The sequence below is a fragment of the Eschrichtius robustus genome, chromosome 3 (assembly GCF_028021215.1).
Source record: "Eschrichtius robustus isolate mEscRob2 chromosome 3, mEscRob2.pri, whole genome shotgun sequence".
Lineage (NCBI taxonomy): Eukaryota > Metazoa > Chordata > Mammalia > Artiodactyla > Eschrichtiidae > Eschrichtius > Eschrichtius robustus.
Genome location: NC_090826.1, coordinates 103695425 through 103711436, shown reverse-complemented (window position 1 = coordinate 103711436; position 16012 = coordinate 103695425). Strand labels below are relative to the sequence as shown.

At 40.0% G+C, this 16012-nt stretch overlaps 1 long non-coding RNA gene across 5 annotated transcripts in view; it reads right to left on the bottom strand.

Annotated features, from left to right (window-relative positions):
- Positions 1 to 16012, bottom strand: part of LOC137762539 (uncharacterized) — a 55207-nt gene that overhangs the window by 24517 nt on the left and 14678 nt on the right. For 3 of the 5 annotated variants that reach the window (XR_011073582.1, XR_011073578.1, XR_011073580.1), the window contains 3 exons: positions 14770 to 14867; positions 14536 to 14643; positions 8012 to 9407 (listed from right to left, as the gene is read on the bottom strand). This is a non-coding gene — a long non-coding RNA (uncharacterized lncRNA). Of the gene's footprint in view, positions 1 to 8011; positions 9408 to 9912; positions 10152 to 14535; positions 14644 to 14769; positions 14868 to 16012 lie in introns of those variants that run through there. The other 2 variants (XR_011073579.1, XR_011073581.1) reach the window with 2 other exon arrangements.

Here is a 16012-nt window from a genome sequence, read left to right as displayed (position 1 = left end):
TGGAGAATGTTCTATGTGCACTTGAAAAGAATGTGTATTCTGCTTTTGAATGAAATGTGATATGGATAGATATCCATAAATATATATGGATAGATAGATATAGATAGATATAGATATAGACATTAAGTCCATCTCGTCTAATGTGTCATTCAAGGCCAGTGTTTCCTTACTGAATTTTTGTCTGGAGGATCTGTCCATTGATGTAAGTGAGGTGTTAAAGTCCCCTACTGTTATTGTGTTACTGTTGATTTCTCCCTTTACGTCCAATAACATTTGCTTTATATATTTAGGTGCTCCTATGGTGGATGCATATATATTCACAATTGTTATATCTTCATCTTGGATTGATCCCTTGACCATTATGCGGTGTCCTTCTTTGTCTCTTATAGCAGTCTTTATTTTAAAGCTTATTTTGTCTGATATAGGTTTTGCCACCCCAGCTTTCTTTTGATTTCAATTTGCATGGAATAACTTTTTCCATCCCCTCACTTTCAGTCTGTGTGTCTTTAGATCTGAAGTGAGTCTCTTGTAGGCAGCATGTATACAGGTCTTGTTCTTTTATCCATTCAGCCACTCTATGTCTATTGACTGGAGCATTTAGTCCTTTTAATTTAAAGTAATTATTGATATGTATGTGTTCTTGTTGCCATTTTGTTAATTGTTTGGGGTTTGTTTCTGTCTTTCTTGTTCCTTTCTTCTTCTTTTGTTCTCTTTTCTTGTGATTTGATGACCATCTTTAGTGTTATGCTTGGATTCCTTTTACTTTTTTGTGTATCTAGCATAGGTTTTTGATTTGTGGTTACCATGAGGTTTTTATACAGCAATCTATATCTATCTATCTATCTATATATATATATATACATGATTGTATTAAGTTGCTGATCTCTTAATTTCAAATGCATTTTAACAACCCTGCATTTGTACTCTCCTTCCCTCAAGATTACTGTTTTTGATATCATATTTTACATATGTTTTGTGTATCCCTTAACTGCTTACTGAGGATATAGATGATTTTTACTACTTTTGTCTTTTTAGCCTTCTTACTAGCTTTGTGCATGATATGATTTCCTACAATTATGTTTGCCTTTACCTATGAGCTTTTTCCTTTCATAATTTTCATGTTTCCAGCTTTGGCCTTTTCTTTTTAACTTAAAGAAGTTCCTTTAACATTTCTTGTAAAGCTGGTTTGGTGGTGCTGAACTCTTAACTTTTGCTTGCCTGTAAAACTTTTGATCTCTCCATCAAATCTGAACAAGAGAGTCTTGCTGGCTAGAGTATTCTTAGTTGTATGTTTTTACCTTTCATCACTTTAAATATATTGTGCCACTCCCTTCCAAACTGCAGAGTTTCTACTGAAAAGTCAGCTGATAACCTTATGGGAGTTCCCTTGTATGTTATTTGTTTCTTTTCCCTTGCTGCCTTTAATATTCTCTCTTTATCTTTAGTTTTTGCCATTTTAATTACAATGTGTCTTGGTGTATTCCTCTTTGGGTTAATCCTGGATGGGACTCTCGGCACTTTCTGGACTTGGGATGTCTATTTCCTTTCCCAGGGTAGTGAAGTTTTCAGCTATTATATCTTCAAATATGTTCTCAGTTCCTTTCTCTCTCTCTTCGCCTCCTGGGACCCCTATAATGTGAATATTAGTACACTTGATGTTGTCCCAGAGGTCTCAAACTGTCCTCATTTCTTTTCATTCCTTTTTCTGTTCAGCATCAGTGATTTCCACTACTGTCTTCCAGTTCACTGATCCATCATTTAGTCTACTGTTGATTCCTTCTAGTGTATTTTTCATTTCAGTTATTGTATTCTTCATCTCTGTTTGGTTGTTCTATCAATATATATTTTCTAACTCTTTGTTAAAAACTTAACTTCTCACGCTGTGTGTCCATTCTTCTCCCTAGTTCTTTGATCATCTTTACAATCACTACCCTGAACTCCTTCTCAGGTAGATTGCCTATCTCCACTTAGTTGTTCTTCTGGGGTTTTATCTTGTTCCTTCGTCTGGAACACGTTCCTCTGTCACCTCATTTTGCTACGCTGCTGTTTGTATTTTTATGTATCTGGTAGGTTGGGTACATCTTATGACCATGGAGAAGTGATATGCTGTGGGAGACCTCCTATGCGTCCCAACAGCACACTCCTCTCTCATCACTCAAGCTGTACGCCCTAGGGTCCTTCATATGAGGGTGGCATGGGTCCTCCTGTTGTCACAGGCTATGTGGGAGGTCTAGTAAGCTTGGTTAGCCATTGGTCCAATGTGGCCAGGCCCTGTCTCATGTGGAGGCTGCTGGCTGCAGAGGCAGCTGACTGCGGAACCCCACGGGGACCCAGGGATAGTGCTGGGTCATGGGTGGATGGAGTCAGTGTCCAGAAAACTCTGGTAATATTGTCCACCGACTGATGGGTTAAGCAAGGGTGTTAGTGCCGGTCTACTGGCAGGCAAAGCCATGTCCTGGAGTCCAGCTGCAGGGCCCAGGGGTCCCAGGGCTGGTCTTGGATTGCTGCGGGGGGTGGGGGGGAGTGGGCACAGTTCCTGACACAGTTGGGTCTGGGGTGTCTCAAGTTTGCATTGGCCTGCTAGTGGTTAGGGCTGGGGCCCAGCTGCTCCCCAGGGCAGGGTCTGGCCTGCTGGTGGCAGGCTAGGTCTGCAGGCTCTGGGATTGTGGTTTTCTTGCATCTAGTGTCTGCCCCCTTGTGGCTGAAGCTGGCCCAGAGGCTAGAACAGGCTTCCTGGAGGGCAGCATCAGGGTCCAGGGGATTCTGGGGCTGGTACCTGCCCACTGGTGGGTGGAGCTGGGTCCTGGGCCCTTTGGTGGGTGAGGCCATGTCCAGAGGCAGCTATGGGCTCTTAAGACAGCCAGTCTGCTGATGGGTGGGGCTGTGTCCCTGCCCAGTTAGCTGCTTGGCCTGAGGCATCCCAGCACTGGTGACTATAGGCTGTTGGGTGGGGCCAGGTCTTGGTGCTGATGAGCTAGAGGGAGAGTTTCACAATGGTGTTTGCCAGTACCAGTGTCCACATGGTAGGAGCTCCCCAAAATGGCTGCCATGTGCTTGTGTTCCTAGGGTGATATGCAGTTGCCTCCTGCCTCTCTGGGAGACATTCCAGGATTAGTAGGTATGTGTGACCCAGGCTCCTACCAGATTACTGCTTCTGCCCTGGGTTCCAGAGCATGTGAGATTTTGTGTGCACCCTTTAAGAGTGAAGTCTCTCTTCCTCCCGTCCTTTGGCTCTCCTAAAAGTAAGCCCCACTGGCCTTCAAAGCCAAATGTTCTGGGGGCTTGTCTTCCTGGTGCAGGACTCCTGAGCTGGGGAGCCTGATGTGGGGCTCAGATCTCTCACTCCTTTGGGAGAACCTCTGCAATGTAATTATCCTCCAGTTTGTGGGTCACCCACCTGGGAGTATGGGACTTGACTATATTGTTGAGTCTGCCTCTCCTACCTGTCTCATTGTAGTTCCTTCTTTATGTCTTTAGTTGTAGAAGATCTTTTCTGGTAGGCTCTGGTCTTTATCATCGATGGTTTTTCTGCAAATGGTTGTGATTTTGGTGTGCCTGTGAAAGGAGGTGAGCTCAGGGTCTTTCTACTCCACCATCTTGGCTGGGGATCTCTTGATCTGCTTTTCATTCTTTCTCCTGTTCTCCAAACACTATGGTGCAGTGCACAAAACAGATTCTTTGTAAGGAAGTCTGCCAGTTTCCATCATTTCCGACCTCCACGGTTGTCACTGGAGGGAGATTTCCCTAGGAAACTCTCCTTTGAGTATCTCATTAGTAGAAGGAGCCCTTTCTTCTTTCCTTGATTCCCACAAGGAAATGAGTTTTTAATATACTGTGACTAGATAATCTGACCTATAAATTATAGCTTATTCATTTTTATCTTGTATTCCCTTAGCGCAGTAAAATCTGCAGTATTTTTTTTTTAAATAAACCAAGACATACATGTTCACATGCAATACACAAAGGGTTATATACTGTTACCTGGTTAGCTGCAGCTCCATCTCTTTCTCTCTATAATTATAGAGGGATAACCTTAAATCAATTTTTAAAAAATAAATGAAGAGATCATTACTTGAGATACATATTATAACTGATCATGACACTTTAGGTCACACACATTGCCTGGTTGAGAACTCAGATAGAAGCCACCTTTCCACTTTTATCTAGGAGCCTGCCCATAGTTCCTCTCTCAGTTCCTGTTTGCTCTGAGGATGATCCCTTTCCTTAAGGGAAGATTCAAGCCATCGCCTTTCCCCTAGCAACCCATGATACCATGTGGCCTCAATAGAATATCATCAAAATACAGAAAAACAAGCCCATTTCTGAACAAGAAATACACTCATACAGTGGAAGGGAGACTTTCAGTTCTTGATAAATGTTTGTTGAATGGCTGTAATGGTATCCTATTGCTGTTATTTTCAGAATTCCAGGAATCTGCAGAACTATTTCACCACAAGATATGACCTAGTTTTATAGTTCTGGGGAGAAATGAATTTATGTTTAGAACTCGGGAGTGAACAAATAACATCAAGAAGAAGAAGCCAAAAGCAACCCACAGAAGACTTCAATATGAACAAGATAAATTTATCTTCAAAGACATATATTAAAAGTTGGGAAATAATTCATCTGAACTAGAGAAGTGTATTAGACTCTGAAGTAAAGTGAATGTGGAGACAAGTATATCCCCATATCTCAGGGACCTCCCCATCCCCATCCAGGGAGTGAGAGAATGGGATATTGCATCTCATTTGTCTCAGAATCTTTAGCTATACTGCTGTAATGTTGCTCTGAGGAAGTTTCTAGAAAGTTTTGATTGCAATATATCTACATTTTATAATCCACAAATTAAACTGTGGTGGATTCAGTAAGAAGCTGCCAATCAGCTGCCACTTCACAATTCAGAGGTAGCTGTATTTTAGTGATGGGTCAAATGATTCACTTTTCATTTACAATGCAAAAGTGCCCTGGCATCTCCTCCCACCTGACACATGCTTAAGATATGTGGAAAATCATAATTTTAACATTAAAAAATGTAGTTGGGCAACACTGATTTTCTAAACTACGTGAACACCTGATTTTTAAAACAAACGAATGCTATTTTACTTCTCAGATGATGTTCATCCCGGAATGGTGCAGGAAAAGACCTCTCACCTTGACTGTGTGTGATACCCTGCCATCACAAGGTCTGAGGCTTCTACTCTATACCCTGCGTGGACAGTGATCGCCCCAGCTTTCACCAGCACCTAGAGCGGTGGGGCACAGCCAGGTGATTTTGCACCACCTCAGGGGACACCTGGAAATTCTGGAGACGATTTTGTTGTCACAACTTGGAGGTGCTACTGGCATCTAGTGGATAGAACCCAGGGATGCTGCTCGACATCCTACAACATACAGGCCATCCAGCCACAACAAAGAATTATCCAGCCCAAAATGTCAATTGTGCTGAGACTAAGAAACCCTGATGTAGAGTAGAAAAGGATCTAGAAAACAGGGGAGCAAACAAACTGTTTGCTTCCGAAAATTAGGCATTAGTTTCTCTCTCTTTGGCTGCTGCCTCAGCACAGAGAGCCAGAACTCAGTTTCAGGCAACCAGGAATTCCTGATGGATTATCTTCAGCTGGTTGAGCTTCTACGTTCCTTTCCTTTCTTTCTACTCTACAAATTAAGTCCTGTGAGAGAGCTGCCTGAGTTCCATCACAAGTTCTTTCACTCTGAATTTAGATCTCAGGACTCTGCCTAGTCAAAATTCAAATTAAGGCAGCAAAAACATGTAACTTCCTTGAAACAGAGATTTCTGAAAGCAGGGGCAATGAACCTTTGAAATGAGGCCCTGAGGAATGAAACTTTGATGGAAAAGAATGTTTTCTTTCCAGGCCCATTCCCACACTTTTTACATGTTGACCACTGCCTCCCTGGCACTTTGGACCTACTGTGCCTGTATTACATTTTGTTATAGAAAACTTGATTTTAGAGTTCTGACCATTCAAGAGAATGATTAAATATACATTTCCTATGCTGTTGTCTGCCTGGTTTGTCAAAGAACACAAGTATAAGGGAAAATGGATAAAAAGCCATACATCAGGTTCTAAAGATTAGTACATAGCACATAATGGGCCTTCAATAAATGTTTGTTGAATGAATGGATGAATGAATGGATAAATGAATGGGAGGGAATGATTGATAGGAGCCTGTGAGTATGGGCAAGGTGGCTGGGTCTAGTTTCTTAAGGAAACGACATTAGGCTTTACCAGCCTGCCAAGTCTCCATCTGGAAAAATAAGTGGTGACAGTAGACTTGAGGCAGATGAATGTGGGAGAATACACAGGGGTGGACAAACCCATTGCTCTAGTATCAAAAAAATCTGATTCTTACTAGTCAGGAACTATCAAATTCTCAAAATCTTAGAGGTGGAAGGACCTCAAAATCCTCTTTCCTAGTCCTTTCACTTTTCAGATGAAGACCCAGAGGCCCAGGGTGAAGTGTGGGTAACTGGCTATCCTCAGGCTATATAACTTGCTCAAAATCACACTCGTAGTTGGTGGAGGAATAAAGTCTAAAGAAAATTTAATTGCTAAAGAGCAAATTCCCAGGGGACTTCTGAAATAACTCTGCTGCATTCCCAGCTTGTTCCCAATCGGCCTTTTGCAAGAAGAGAATAATGCTGAACCAAACTGAGAAAGTAAACTGTGAAAGCATAACGACTCCCAACCCAGGTTAATTCTTTGGCCTTGTCCATGACCACACAGTGATATGTGCAGAGGCATTAGACACCAGATGCACCATATTAACTGAAGTACAAAGACGAGAATATGATGTACCCCACAAACATCTAGGGAAGCTCAAATCCGGATGCCAAATGCTAGAACATTTCAGAAGTATTAACAATTTGAGGGAACAAGTCAAACTTCAAGGAGAAGTACTGGCTACCAGCTATACCCAGATTTGTTGGAAGTGCACAGTGACCTCAATCTGTGCATTGTTAATTGGGGGATGGGGCGTGCGGGGGGTCATTGCTGCATAATAAGGCTTCTGCCTGATGGCATCTGTGATGTGCTTTGGTTCTATTAATGAAATTTGTAATTCCTAATCTCCCTCCAGCTGTTAAAGTCTCCATACATCCAACCAGCTGCTCTAATTCAGACTGTCTTACTATACGCCTGAGCACCTTGCTCCTTCTAACACTGTCTTATTTCCTCTTTCACATCAATCGTCTCCAGGAGTTTCAGTATGGGAGCCATGAGTAAAAATTAACAGTCACAAAAACAGAATCTTAGAGATGCTCTCTTGTCTTTCTTTAAATTCTATCTCTCTCGAGCATAAATTCTTCTTTCCCATGAAGCTGTCTTTGAGTGGTCCTGTGCACTATGATTTTACTCTTCTCTAGTCTATACATGCAATTTAACACAAAATCACACGTTGTTTTTGTCTATTGCTCCTCATTGCTGAGTACTCGGACAGTTTGAAGATGATGACAAAATAAGGATGGGGGCCTAGGCAGTCTTTGGAAACTTGCTCTTAAAAGGGGATCAAGCAGACACTCCCAGGAAGCTTTGTTTACTGATAGCATCTGCTGGGCCAAAGCAGTTAAGTCACAACTTAGAAGGGGGGGGGGTCTGTAGTTACCACTACAGGAGCCTCTGTGTCTACTGAATGGCATGGCTCCCCCAGATAATGATATGCCTCTCTCTTCTCAAAGTCATAATTTCACCTGCAGCATTATCTTATCTCTTCAGCTCAAATCTAATTGCCTGGCCTAAGAAGTATCCTTAGCATTTTCAATTATAAGGTGATTACCCAAAACTCTAAAGGATACTTCGAATAAGAACTTTATGAATACCTTGGTCTTATATCCCTTCTTTAGAATAAGCCAAAAGTGATGCTCAGTTAATCTAGCCTGTAAGCAGTTCACAGCAAACTGAAACCATTTCCTTTCTCTCTTTGCCTTCCATATTTGCACTTCCCAAAATTTATTTGTAACCATTATGTTTCATTATAAGGAGAACTACTAGGCTTTGACAGATAAAATTCCAGGACCTTATGGTACTTTATTAAATACTTTGATGAAGGAGATAACCGTATACAACTCAAGTGGTAGGTCCAGGTCTCATACCTAGGGTAGGTGAGACTGGAAATGCGACAAGTTTACAGCATAAAGACAGCAGTTCCTATTGAGAGGCAGTAGGTACCCCAGAAGAAGCCAAGTCACAGACTGCTAAATGAGGATCTACGAGAAAAATGACAATTGTCTTCAGTTCCTCTCACCTTCCCTTTTATCCATTTTCTCCCATACAGTCCAATCAACTGTCCTCTAGACCCTGAGTATTCTGTCTTTCCACCATTCTTTCATCACAACTTCCCCACAGGCACCCCCTCACCCCAAGAAAACAATGCTCCCTGGCATCTAGCCACACATGAGAAGGTAATTTCTCGACTACCTTTTTCATTAGCTTAATGTACTGTCTTCCCACGGAGGTAAATAATCCTCACTTCACTGAAGTAAAGCAGGAGTAAAAATATCCAACTAGTGAGAGATCCTTGGGGTATCAAGTGTAGACCGAGGACTCTCACTGAGGGTGCGGGGGTGCTCTTGAACAATACAGGCGTCACCACTTCCACCCCCATTGCTGCAGTTAAGAATCACTGCGTAACGTGAGACATATTTGAATATGTCACCTTCATAAACATATAACTATTGTGGGAATGTGAGGTCTACTGACACAAATAACCATCTTTAGAGAAGGAAAGGAAATCAAGTGCTTCCTAGGTCTCAAACATCATACTAGGTATTTGTCTCATTCAGTCCTTATCTTATAAGGTGGTATCACCTTGACCCTAGCACCATCACCATCACCATCACCATTTTACAGAGGGGAAAACAGGTCCTGAGAGGTTAAGTAACTTACCAAAGATCATATAAGCCAACAGGTTGAAAAAGCATTCAAACTCAAATCTCTCATCACAAGCCATACTATTTCTGAAAAAGTATGGTCATGTGTAAAAGTGCTATAATATTTGTAACATTATATAAACATTGGCTACTGTGTTATTATATATATTAAACTATGAGGACTCATTGGGAGCTTTCAGCTTCATTGCTCATGAAGATCTGAAGCCATCTGTAAGGAAGACGGTCCTTCTTCCTGGAGGAGACTGCAATGATTCCTAAATTACACTTGGGCATTTCCACCAAAGCCCTTCCCTAACTCACAAAGGGGCTGGCAGTGAAACTGCAAGCCTCCTCCTAACTCACTCTAACGTCACCTTCATGTGTTCCCAAAAGTTCCTTGGGGACTGTCTCCAAGACTGCAGAAGATGGTTGTAAACTGCTATAATCGTCTTTACCAGATGATCCAAAATGTCTCTTGAGACCAGTTTATATGTTCCATGTTGTTTGGCCTCAAATATACCTGGAAAGAACATGTTTAATTATTATAAGTTCTTCCTTGAATTCACAAATGTTGAGCACTGGACCACAAATGGTCCTGTCTACTCTGCCAGGACGAACCACACCTTTTATGCAATCAAATCTATCAATTTTTTCCATTTTTGTTTCTTCTTTTAGTACTTATGTTTACATATGTTTAAACATGCCTTCTGTACCCTGGATTACATTAAAATATTAATCTTTATATTTTAGTATTTCCATGTTTCTTTTTCAACATTTAAATCTTTATTCCATCTGAAGTTAATTTTTTGTATAATCTGTGAGGTAAGCGAGTTAAATGTTGTTTTTTCAAGTGATTCTCCAATACTACTTCTTAATTAATTCATCCTTACCCCTACTGACTTTTTAAATATTTTACTATATTGCATGTTCTTATAAGTATACTTATATCTGTTTCTGAACTTTTGATAACCTGTGAGACCTACAATTTTAACCAGTATATATAGGAAAGGAAAAAGAATAGTTACTTGCAAATATATTCACCCAGCTATTCCCTGGAGATGGCAGTGGGTGGCTCAGACAACAGAAATTTATTTTCTCATAGTTCTAGGTGCTAGAAATCCAAGATCAAAGTGTCAGCAGGTTTGGTTCCTCCTAAGGCCTCTTTTCTTGGCCTGCAGATGGCCACCTTTTCAATGTGTCCTTACATGGTCTCTTCTCTGTGTACATGCATCCCTGGCGTCTGTTCCTCTTCTTACAAGGACACCTGTATTATTAGATTAAGGTCCACCCATATTACTCCATTTAACCTTAATATTACTCCATTTAACCTTAATCACCTCTTTAAAGGCCCTATCTCCAAATACAGTCACATTCTGAGGTACTGGGGGGTAGGACTTCAACATATGAATGTGGGGGAACACAGTTCAGTCCGTAACACTGGCATAGAAGAAGGAACTAATAAAATGAGCTATTGTTAAGTATTAAATATGTGTTGGGCAGGGCAACTGAATATCAAGGCAACCATAATAGGAAAGATGTGACCAACTTAGCTTTTTCCCCCCTATTTGACCAAGAATAGATGTTTAATGTTTGAACAGTTGCGACACAAGAGAAAGCCTTGTCCAAAGAGCTACTGCTTCAAACCAGGTCAGAGGACACTTGAAGACTAGAGCACAATGGCTCAGCAGGTGGATGCTGTTAAGGGAACTGAATTGGCTAAAGGCCTCCGCAAACCACAGGTTACTATTTTAAATGTCACAAAAGACCACAGAGCATGAAAAGATGAAAAATAAAACCAGTGTGGGTCCAATCTTCAAACAAGTAGAACTGAGTGACAGGGCAGTTTGGCTCCATGTGACTAAACTAAATTGCTGAGAACTAAGGCTGTCTTTGGGCTAGAGGTAGACTACAATCTTTTCTGTCCTGGGGCTCTCAGGATAGAAAACAGCTTTTTTCTTTTTTCTATCCTTCTCACTAAAATCCTTTTTGCAGTCCTTGTAGAGTGAAACATCTGTGTGTTGGTCAAAGTCATGCAAAAGGGACACTAACTCTAGTGCTACAGAATGTAAATATAAGAGGGCTTATTTGACACCACATATAAAAATAAACTCAAAATGGATTAAAGACCTAAATGTACTACCAAATATTATAAAGCTTCTAGAGGAAAACAGAGGCAGAACACTCTTTGACATAAATCACAGCAATATCTTTTTTGGATCCATCTCCTAATGTAAAGGAAACAAAAGCAAAAATAAACAAATGGAACCTAATTAAACTAAAAAGTTTTTGCACATCAAAGGAAACCATCAACAAAATGAAGACAACCTACTGAATGGGAGAAAATATTTGCAAATGATATGACCAATAAGGGATTAATATCAAACATATATAAACAGCTCATACGACTCAACATCAAAAAAACAAACCCAATTAAAAAACGCGCAGAAGAGTTTGCAGCAACATGGATGGACCTAGAGATTAGTGAAGTAAGTCAGAAAGAGAAAGACAAATACCATATGATATCATTCACACATGGAATCTAAAACGTGACACAAATGAACTTATTTACGAAACAAAAGCAGACTCACAGACGTAGAAGACAAACTTATGGTTACCAAAGGGGAAAGGGAGATGGGGGAGAGGGATAAATTAGGAGTTTGGGATTAGCAGATACAAACTGCTATATATAAAATAGATAAACAACAAGGTCTTACTGTATAGCACAAGGTACTATATTCAATATCCTGTAATAAACCATAAGGGAAAAGAATATGAAAAAGAATACGTATATATATGTATAACTGAATCACTTTTCTGTACAGCAGAAACTAACAAAACATTGTAAATCAACTATATTTCAATTAAAAAAATGGTCAGAAGAACTAAATAGACATTCTTCCAAAAAGGAAATGCAGACGACCAACAAGCACATGAAAAGATGCTCAACATCGCTAATCATCAGGGAAATGCAAGTCAAAACCACAATGAGATACCACCTCACACCTGTCAGAATGGCTATCAACAAAAAGAACACAAATAACAAACGTTGGAGAAGATGTGGAGAAAAGGGAACCCGTGTACACTGTTGGTGGGAATGTAAATTGGTGCAGCCACTGTGGAAAACAGTATGGAGGCGTCTCAAAAAACTAAAAATAGAACTACCGTATGATCCAGCTATTCCACTCCTGGGTATGTACCCAAAAAAAACAAAAACACTAATTTGAAAAGATACATGCAACCCAATGTTCACAGCAGCATTATTTATAATTGCCAAGATATGGAAGTAACCTAAGTGTCCATCAATGGATGACTGGATAAAGAAGATGTGATGTATATATATACAACAGAATGCTACTCAGTCATAAAAAAGAATAAAATTTTGCCATTTGCAGCAACATGGATGGACTTAGAGGACATTATGCTAAGTGAAATAAGTTGGAGAAAGGCAAATACTATCACTTATATATGGAATCTAAAAAATACAGCAAACTAGTGAATATATCAAAAAAAGAAGCAGACTTACAGATATAGAGAACAAACTAGTGGGTACCAGTGGGGAGGGGGGAGGGGCAATATAGGGGTGGGGAAGTGGGAGGTACAAACAACTGGGTATAAGATAAGCTCAAGGATGTATTGTACATGAGGAATGTAGCCAATATTTTGCAATAACTGTAAATGCAAAGTAACCTTTAAAAATTGTATTAAAATTTTTTTTAAATTTTTTGAATTAAAAAAAAAAGAGGGCTTATTTGGGGAAAAAACTTCCAAGCAGATTTGAAGGAGCAGAGCAATCCTCTGAGCTGTTGTTAGAGTGGAATGCTTAGGCTGGGCATAGCTGCACTGGACTCATCAGGGCCAAGCGTTCAAGTACAGAGTAGTCACCCAACTCCCATTACAGTACAGAGTGACCCTTCTGCACACTAATGCTCTATATATTTGTAGGAAAAGAAAGAGCAGGCAACTATGATGCTATGGAAGACCCCTGAGGAAATGGCCTTGTTAGAAAGGGTATCCTCCAAAGCTCAGAAGCTTGTACTAGGTCATTCTCCTGTCAAGGGCTTCCAGGGCCCTCCAGAGGTACAGCCTGCTCAGTCAAGGAAAAAGAATAATCACATTACCTATCTATCAGCCATTGTAGGGAGGGTCAGGCAATCCTCAGTATGTATAAATGTCATTGGACTACTGGTCAGCTGAAATGGCAGCACAAAGAGTGACCAACTTTGTTTAAGAGCTTTCACACGGTGTGGCCACACTGAGCCAGCTCCCTGCCAGGTGTGGAAAGAAGAGGCCTACAGGACTCTGCTCAGATTTGTATTAGGACCCAAGCTGTGATTTAAAAACAAAAACAAAAAAACCCCTCTGGAGTTAGACTGCCAGAAAGGGCCATGAAAGCGGATCTCTAAGTTCTCTTGTCATTTGAAGACCACCCACAGTCTCTTATTCCCAGAACATAGATAGCTTCTGAGTTCACTAAATGATCAATTCCTTCCCTTTGACTTTCCTCTCTGCTTCAGATACGCAATTGCTCTCTGGGCAAACGATGGTCCAGAATCCTATCATTAACAGTATGAAAATAGTAAAGATGTCTCAAACATATATTATGGAGCAGATGTAATTTACACCAAAGGAAGAGGGTCATTTTAACTGAAAGATCACATATATTTTTGGTAGTTACAAAAAAAATCTGGTAATTCTCAAATTTTTATCTCCAGTTTTCATCACCTTCTCTTGATACAGACATGTTCCCAACTATTGACTGAGTACCTCCATCTGAAGTTATTTCATTCTAAACATATCCAAAACAAACTCATTTTTGTGAGTTGCAGTATCTACTTAAGTCATCCAAGCTAGAGGTCTCAGAGTCATCTTTGATCCCTAACACATCCTTATTAATTGGTCATCAATTCTTGTCAATTACACTCCCAAAATGCCTCTATAATCCATCTACTCCTCTTCATCCTTATTGTTCCTGCCTAATTCAGCACCTTCTCTTAAGTGAACAATTGCCCAGCCTCTAAACGAATCCTCTTGCCTCCAGTTTCATTTTAATTTTTGATTTTTGATCCAAGAACCACCCCCTTGAGGCATGGTAGAATTTAAGACTGACTTCTTCTGAACAAAGTAATTTGCTGCAGGAGGAGAAAAGCAAGAATTCATTAGGCCTAATTCACAACAGAGGAACGACAGAGTTAAGAATAAGAAATAGAGGAACAAGTCTTTCCTGGTCAACGTGGCATGATGCTGTGGTTTGATCCAATGATTCTGGCAGAGTACTACGCGTGTTACTGAGAGGAGAGGGAGGGAGATTTCTTGATGGGAGATGGAAAGACAGAGGGAAAATGGCTGCTCAACGAGTGAGTTAAATTAGCTAAGAATCTAATAAGACTCAAAATGGGTGGCTATTAGCTTCCCTTAATTAATGTGCAAAAAAACTTGGGTATGTACCTACTCTAAAAATTATATACAATTTTTAACTTATAGAGAAAAAATTACTCCTAAATCCACCACCCTAATAATGATCACTGTGTCTGTGCATGCCCTTTCCAGTCTCTGTCCGCTACACACACAGCTGCAATCATAGCCTTCATCCTGGGTAAATATATAGAATTATATACCAAAAGATTTGATAAGTTAGAAAAACAACTGACCTTACTTAATCTCAAGCATTTCACTTGAGGAATTTTCAATCTGGAGTACATCATTCGTTAGAGAGTAGTTCCTGCTGCTGAAGAGTGAAGTTGCAGCTTGGGTTGTACCTACACAATATTATACAAAAGAGAAGTTGGCAGAATTTGGTAAGGTGCTGTAGATTTAAAATTAGTGGACCCCAGATTTGGGGGAAATGCCTAAAGTCTAGAAAATAAAAAAAGAGACTCTCTTACCTTCATAACACATTCTGGCTTTTATTAGCAGCATCCTTAAAAAGGAGTTAATAATGTCTACTTCACAGGGCTTTTGTGAGGAATAAGTGCACTGTAAACTATAAAAAATGATACAAATGTAAGGAAAAATGCTTAGTATCACTCATAAGTCTCTCACCAAACTCCAAACTTCCTATCTTGGTATCTCCCCACCCCACCCCACCCCCGGAATGTTATAATACAGAGGCAGAAAGACAGTTCTGTTGAAGCTGAGAGAAATAACAAACCAATTTCTCCTGGGATTGTCAGGGACATTTCACCAAGAGTTTTACAGGGGTAATAATGGGGCTCTGGGAGCTATGTTTAATACTTATAAAAATCTAACCTGAAATTATACTGTTATCAGCAGTAAAGCTTTATAAGATAAATGAAACATCAAGACTTTATTTCTTGGTTTTTTTTTCCTTTTAAATGGAATTATATAAAACAAGTATGCACCTCATAGAAAAATTAATTGTTGCTTTATTTAATAAATATTGTGTGAGGCCCCATAATAACCACAGAGGACAAAAAGATGAATAAAATAAGCCATAATTCTTGCTTTTAAGGAACTCACAGTGCAATGAAGACAGATTAAGTTTAATGCACAGGTATAATACTACATGGCAAGGGCAATAATAAGGACAATCACAACAAAGGGAATAAATGCAGGACTCTTAACCTAGGCTTGAGTGGTTTTGAGTAGTCAGGGAGGGCTTCCTGGAGGAAGTTAAACCTTAGAAGACTTCTGGGAGTTATCCAGGGAAAGGCTGTGTGTGAAGGAAGATGGGGAGGCCAGATGATATCTCCAGGCAGAGGGAGCAATGCATGCAAAAGACCAAAGGTGAAAGAAAACATGTTACCAAGAAACTGTGGTTCAATAGGGCCCCAATGTAGAATTAGGGTACAGGAGTGATAGAGATAGGATGTGGAGATGATAGCATTTAACCCCAACTTTTATTTCAAAAATGTTCACACCTAGAAAACACTTGAGAAAATAGTGCAATGAGTGTCTATATTCTGTTCACCTAGATGATATGGGTTGGGGTGGGGGAAGAGAGAATGAATGAATGAACTAATTAATTTGGCAAAATGTTAATAATCAGTTAGTGGTAGAGAATTCTAACATTCTTGAGATGCTCCTTTTCCCCCAACCTATAAATGTATATCTTTCAATTATCTTTCCTCTATTTTTTCCTCCTCTCCACTCTTTGGAAACTTTGGA